Here is a 7976-nt window from a genome sequence, read left to right as displayed (position 1 = left end):
TGATACCCATTTTTCTCTTACACGTTGTGTAGTAAAAATATATACTTTCAATTATGTATTTCTTCGTCTTTAAAAGAATTTAAACATGTTATACCGTTACACTGTTCACACATTGCTGTACAGTACATTCCAAGTTTCTTGCAGATGCATGATGTTCCGCAGTTACTAGATTTGCAGCCACAAAATATTAAGTTTAATATCTTTTGAGGGGCTGGAGGTATTTCACCGCGAATTGGTTTCAAATATTCACCATTGCTTTTCCACCCCAGTCATGGGGTAACAATTCCGTAACCAGCCATTCTTGAGTCTGAAAATACACTCGGTGTATGTGATGTTTGGCGGCTTCAGAGGTTGGTGGGAGTGACGCCATCTCAAATGTGCTGCTGATAACCTGCTTTGACGCAAATCTATTGTACATTAGATACCTCTGCTGGTTTAGGGGCTTTGAGCGTTTTAAAGCTCCATACAGTTTTAAAATTAGCTTTCTCCAACTTCGTTTAGTTTATTTTTGTCACTGTTAACGGAATTGAAAATAAGAGCGTCTTCTGCCAAATCGTCATTGTCTTTAAAGAGTTTCAAAACCGGTTTTTTACCCTTTTCTGTAAAATGCTGAGGTGGTATCGCACCCAGAAAATGAGTGAAGAAATGGCAAAATATCAGCTAAAATCCCTAATTTAACTTTCAGATTATGTACATTAGTAATCTTGCCAGACTTTGCGCCTTTACCTGGTCGTAGCATAAAAGTATCGTTAATCAATCTTAAATATTTGCAGTGGTAAATTATTAGAACCATTACATCGGTGTCCTCTGAGATGACAAATGTAGGATTACTTTGCGCTCTAATTTCTATAGCCTTTGAAACAATGAGCGTATCAGCATCGCTTTTCGCGTGACAAACAGTGAACCCCGTTTTCACTAGTTCCAAATATAGGTTCCTTATAAATTATTTTTTAGTTTTAGACATTCGATAGAAAATCACTTTGCGACATAATGCACACAAGATCATTGCGAATTAAGACTGTAGGGCTGCTGGTCTTTGTACTAGTTTTCTCGGAGTCGTATCCATCAAAAACAATTGTGGTGTGCAGACCGTAGTTAGATAACTATACTATTTTAAAATTAATGATTATTTTCCAACTATTTGTTAACATATTGTGGGAAAATATTAGAGTATGTCGAAATGCGTTGCCATTTTACTTTGTGCAAGAGATAACCCCCGTCAATAACATCTGTTATTTAGATTCTTAGTTAATCCACCTCTTCTAGTAAATCTGATTTAATCTTTTTCCTTATAATTCCTTCGTTGAATATAGATGTAGGATATGAAGACAATTCGTACTCAAAACATTTTTCTAATTCCTCGGGCGACTTAAGCGTGCAAACAATTCTATTATAAAATATTTTGATATGCCAAAAGATGTACAATGGAAAGTTATACAACATTGTAATGGACTAAAAGTTTCTATATATAAAAGGGGAATTGCCAAAATAAACAAAATGGCGGCCATTTTTAGACTACTTTGGCACGTGTACAAAGTGGTACATTTTAGTATAATAATAATAAATAATAATCAGCTAGGCTAATACCCAAGGCACCACCTTAGGCCTAAGTCATCAAGCGACGTTTGAAGCCATTAATTCAAGTGGCCGGGTTACAATGCGTAGGAGGGTGGTGACAAGCCCTGCATGCCACGCGTTCGAGCCAACAGCTCCCTACACTAACTATTACCTTTAACCTCAAGTTTTTATTGAAGTGGAAACCGAATATCTCGGGGGAAAACCCCTTGAACCAGGACCCCAATACAAGTTCAATTCCGTTGAGTTTTGCTCGTCGCGAATTTTTTCAATTTTTAGCCCAGTTTTCGGGTAATTTGACTAGACTATTGCGTGGGGTGCTGTGTTTGTGGCTCCTAGGTGCCACGGGAATAAGCTTAGCTCATTATTATTATTATTATTCGCGACCGAAAACTATCGCAACGCCACCTTTGGTTCGCCATTGAAACCTAGATAGGTAGCGGCTAAAGCAGTCGTAAATTTGACTTAATAAATAATGATACTTGCATTTTAATATAATTTTTGCATCGTTTGCTTTAATTATTTTTATTCAGGACACAGGAGTGGGTGGGACACAAAGTCCGGTCACTCGTGCATTATTCATAAATAGGGTTTTAATATAGATCATATTTTGTTTATTTAAGAAAAAAACGTTCTTATTACATTTTAATTTGTCGAAGAAATTAAGCGATTTCACAATTTAGTTTCAACCATAGGTACTTAAATATTATTTTGATATTAAACATTATGAACGACAATCATAGTGTTATAAATAGATTTAGTAACGTTAATTTTTATATTTTCATTTATGATAGAGATGCCCATTAACTGTGTCGAGTATAAAATTTTATTTGATAACCAATGGGTGAAATGTGTAATAACAATTTTTTTGGTCGTCTGCCGCGAAAGGTATTGGAAAAAGGAGCCGACGTAAGCCGAGGCCAATACGATGAACTTGGTCTTGGCGGTGCTCAACAGCCATTGTTCTGTCGCCAAGGTCCTCCTGGGAGCAGGGCTAACCCTAATAATCAAGGTCAAGGTGAAGAGGCCACGCCTTTGCTGCCCGCGACGGTACAAATTCCCGTGGCCCGCGGAGCCTAAGGGCCCGGGTTTTAACAAAAAGTGTATACTTCTTCCTGATTTATCTAAGAAAAAGTATTGCTATCTCCATTTAGTAATGACTCTCTTAGGGCCCGGAATTTATATTTTCCCGGGCCCAGGCCCAATATCGGCGGCCCTGGTGCTAATTACGTTATTTTATTTTATCTTCGACAAGAATTATGATAGGAAACGTTTATCGGAAAATAGGATGAAATGACAAAATTGATAAGTCCAGAAATCAATTTCAGATAATTAAAAAAGTTTAGTTTTTCGAGTTAAATATTCCTGTATTATTTTTCTCAAAATATTTCCCATACATACTTGTAGCTGAGTGTAGATTTACCCTTTTCTGTACAGCCATTTTCTGGTGCTGGCTTAACCTGTCTAATATCAAACGAAAAATATTTTACTTTAAATAACGCAATATAACTTCGTATTTCAAAACGTAATACGAATAAACGGCTACACCATTATCAATTTCATAACATTCTCCGCGACCCAAACGAAGGAGCCTACGTAAAGAAACAATGTCCCGCGAGGCTTAGCGCGCGTATTAATTGAGTTAGAGAGGAATTAGATGGCAAAAAATGCGTTTTATTTTTAGCCAAAGGTATTTTTTATGATGGCGTCACAGCGTCAAACAAATAGGTCCGCCGCGCCACGCCGTGGATGTTTTGTTAATTAACTTTTTGCGAACTTTGGAAGAGAAAATCGGGTTCTTTTTAAATTGGGTTGGAGGGGTGGGGGAGTGTTAGCTGGCGACATAATGGAACAGTATTGTTCCTTCGGGTGTCATGTTTCCACCCTCTTGCGCGGGAGGGAAATGGTTGCCTGCTCTACTGTTTCTGTTTTCACGAAAACGCGTCAGTTTATCGAGCCGAGGCCTAACGAAGTTTGTTCGGCCAAAGTACGCGTTTTGTGTTTGGACTCGAAACGGACCCTTTTCGTGGATTGAGCTAAATGTAGCATTTTATGTTACAGGGCTCCAAGTCCTGTTTTGTGTCATAAGTAACGTTAATATTTATAAGTATAACACTTAATTGGTCGTTGCATATTTTTCGCCACTGACAATTAGTAGAAGAACTATAGCTATTTCGTAACTCGGAAATTAAGTAGTCTCCGTTATTTTTTGTTACAATTGGTCAACCGAATTCAAATTCCAATAATTTATTTTTTTTAAATAAAAGATATATTTAAATTCAATTAAATATATTTTTATTTTTATTTTTATTTATTTGTATTTTATTGACATTGATTAATAATTTGCGAGCAGCGGTATAGTAAATTAAAATTAAAATTAATCTTAATCAAATTTAATTACCATATGCTATTTATTTTCTTCTGAATTGACATTGCTACATTTACTACTTTTGATTAAATCAAATTAATTGAAATCACCGATTAAATCAAAGTAATTGAAATCACCGATTAAATCAAAGTAATTGAAATCACCGATTAAATCTAATTAATTTAAATAACTGATTACATAATATTAATTTAAATCACTGATTAAATCTAATTAAATTAAATCACTGATTAAATCTAATTAAATTAAATCACTGATTAATCTAATTAAATTAAATCACTGATTAAATAATATTAATTTAAATCACGATTAAATAAAATTCATTTAAATAACTGATTAAATCAAATCAATTTAAATCACTGATTAAATAAAATTAATTTAAATCACTGATTAAATCACATCAATTTAAATCACCGATTAAATCAAATTAATTTAAATCACCGATTAAATCAAATTAATTGAAATCACCGATTAAACCAAAGTAATTGAAATCACCGATTAAATCTAATTAATTTAAATAACTGATTAAATAATATTAATTTAAATCACCGATTAAATAAAAATGCATTTAAATAACTGATTAAATCAAATTAATTCAAATCACTGATTAAATAAAATTCATTTAAATAACTGATTAAATCAAATTAATTTAAATCACTGATTAAATCAAATCAATTTAAATCACTGATTAAATCAAATTAATCGAAAAAATTACCTCTAGAGAAGAAGAGTGTATAGACTAAATTTCATGTTCTTATTCAATAATTCATCTTTCATTTTGACGAAGTATGCTTTATTTAACGTTTTCAAAGCCTTTTAAATTTCACTAAGCCTTGACCTAAAAAATTAAATAAGTTAGCCGAGGAGTTTCTTATTGTCGATGCTATTTCGATATTATTTGGCGTAACTGTGACGAATGGACGCGGTTAAAAATTTGCATTTATTTAAACTTTGGGATAATGACTAGGTCGAGGCGAAATAAATAAAATGCCTATTAGATTATTAACTGAACTTAATATGTTTAAAAATGTATAAAAAAAATGTTTGATAGCTAGGAGTAATAAACTAACACTCAGGACTACGCAGTACGTTCGGCAGAAAATGTATATAATTCATTTTTAAATAGAAGTTATATAAATGAATAATTAAATTTAAATCGTTCTTAGGTTTTTCAAAAAATTAGAAAATTATCGTACATTATCGTTCGTTGAGGCAGAATTATCGAAATAATGGTACGATATCGTACGCCATGAAAATTATAGTACGCCCTAAACATTTCGATGAAATTATCGCACTGTGCGATATTTATCGTACGTCTGGCAACGCTGAATCGTGTCGGAAGACGTCAGTTTCAGGGAACCAATCAGATCTTGGGCAGATTTAATTGTTATTTAGGGGTAGGAACTTACAGCTAGAGCGTGAGGGTATTGGGTAACGCTATAAATCATGAGAGAAAATTGTTTTAAATTTCGAATGTTTATAGAAAATAAAGTTTTTACACTTTTGTCTATTGATAGAAAATAAAGTTTTTACACTTTTGTCTATTGATAGAAAATAGTTTTACACTTTTGTCTATTGATAAAAAATGAAGTTTTTACACTTTTGTCTATTGATAAAAAATGAAGTTTTTACACTTTTGTCTATTGATAAAAAATGAAGTTTTACACTTTTGTCTATTGATAAAAAATGAAGTTTTTACAATTTCGTCTACTGAAAGAAAATGAGGTTTTTACACTTTCACCTATTGAAAGAAAAATAAGTTTTAAACATTGAATTAAATGAAATTTTCGGCACTATAAGATGATATTATCATGTTGGAAAATGTAAATCAACTTAAAAACCCGGCTTTTATCTGATTGAAATATAAGTCGCAAGAAGACTTGGCCCTCGAACATTTAAAATCGCTACGATACTTAATAAAACAATTTTGATTTGATTTGATTTGAATATCTCTTTAACACTTTGAACACGATTGGCAATCAATAGACACAATGTAATTGCGTGTTGTAATTGCAAAATCAAACAGAAACCACACGCGTGACCGTAATCGAAACCCACTAAAATCTAGTTCCTCCCAGAAACTAATCTCTGGATTCAAGCACGTTATAATTCGCCTTCTAATTAACCGAACCCAGTGGAGACAAAAACCCAATTTCGGCGATAGCTGGGAAGTGGGAGTCACAATCTGTCCTATGTCAACACTATCAAGTCAAGATTCCATTACGAAGGCGCCAAAACCAGCTCTAGTCGGTAGCCGCGCTTCAAAGGGGGCCTCATACCAAGACAATTAATATTACTTAAGCCTTAGCCCGACCGTAGACAACGCTACCCGTCAAAGTTGATTCATCTGGAGCGCCTAGACTGGCTTCCGTTAGTCCCTCCGACAGCCCGGTTCGCACTAGATCCGTATTCTATATTCACGAAGAAGTTAAAACTGTGAAGATTATGAATATGATCTTCAACTAGAAAATCTAAATCGGATTTAAAACTATGAAGATTATGAATATGATCGTCAACTAGTAAATCTAAATCTTATTTAAAACTACAGCTTTAATAGAAATTAGGAATTATTTTAATAGAAATTAGGAATTATTTTTAAATAAATTATGAATTATTTTTATTGAAATTAGGAATTATTTTTAAAGAAATTATAAATAACTTTTATAGAAATTAGGAATTATTTTTAAAGAAATTATTAATTACTTTTATTGAAATTAGGAATTATTTTTATAGAAATTATGAGTTATTTTTATAGAAATTATGAATTATTTTTATAGAAATTATGAATTGTTTTTACAGAAATTATTAATTATTTTTAAAGAAATTATGAATTATTTTTATTGAAATTAGGAATTATTTTTAAAGAAATTATAAATAACTTTTATAGAAATTAGGAATTATTTTTATAGAAATTAGGAATTATTTTTAAAGAAATTATTAATTACTTTTATTGAAATTAGGAATTATTTTTATAGAAATTATGAGTTATTTTTACAGAAATTATGAATTATTTTTACAGAAATTATGAATTGTTTTTACAGAAATTAGGAATTATTTTTAAAGAAATTATGAATTATTTTTATTGAAATTAGGAATTATTTTTAAAGAAATTATAAATAACTTTTATATAAATTACGAATTATTTTTATAGAAATTACGAGTTATTTTTATAGAAATAATGAATTATTTTTATATAAATAATGCATTATTTTTATAGAAATTATAAATTATTTTTATTGAAATTATGAATTGTTTTTAAGGAATTTATGAATTGTTTTTATAGAAATTATGAATTGTTTTTATAGAAATTGTGAATTATTTTTATAGAAAATTAGGAATTATTTTTAAAGAAATTATTAATTACTTTTATTGAAATTAGGAATTATTTTTATAGAAATTATGAATTATTTTTATAGAAATTACGAGTTATTTTTATAGAAATAATGAATTATTTTTATATAAATAATGCATTATTTTTATAGAAATTATGAATTATTTTTATTGAAATTATGAATTGTTTTTAAGGAAATTATGAATTGTTTTTATAGAAATTATGAATTGTTTTTATAGAAATTGTGAATTATTTTTAAAGAAATTATGAATTATTTTTATTGAAATTATGAATTATTTTTATTGAAATTAGGAATTATTTTTATAGAAATTATGAATTATTTTTATAGAAATTAGGAATTATTTTAATATAAATTACGCTTCTACGTTAGGAATAGACAGACTATTCGATGAAGTTTGTGGTACTAACAACTTTCTCATATCCTCTGGTTCCAAAACTTTACCGTTTTTTCGGTCTTTGTGCGGGTCAGGCATAATTTATTTTTCGGGGTATTTCTATCGATTTTGGTTCGAAACCGACCTCATGTTTGCCAGACAAATAATTTTATCTCTGTCGAAAATCTGGCCAAACTTAAATAACAGTAATTTTTCAAAGGGGGAAAACCAGTCTTTTCTATTTACATGAAACCATAGTTCATTAGTCGCTGGATTTTCGTCTGCTTAG

Source organism: Leiobunum rupestre, chromosome 1, assembly GCF_980474605.1.
Source record: "Leiobunum rupestre chromosome 1, qqLeiRupe1.1.hap1, whole genome shotgun sequence".
In the NCBI taxonomy this organism is placed as follows: Eukaryota; Metazoa; Arthropoda; class Arachnida; order Opiliones; family Sclerosomatidae; genus Leiobunum; species Leiobunum rupestre.
Note: the sequence above shows the minus strand (reverse complement) of the source record.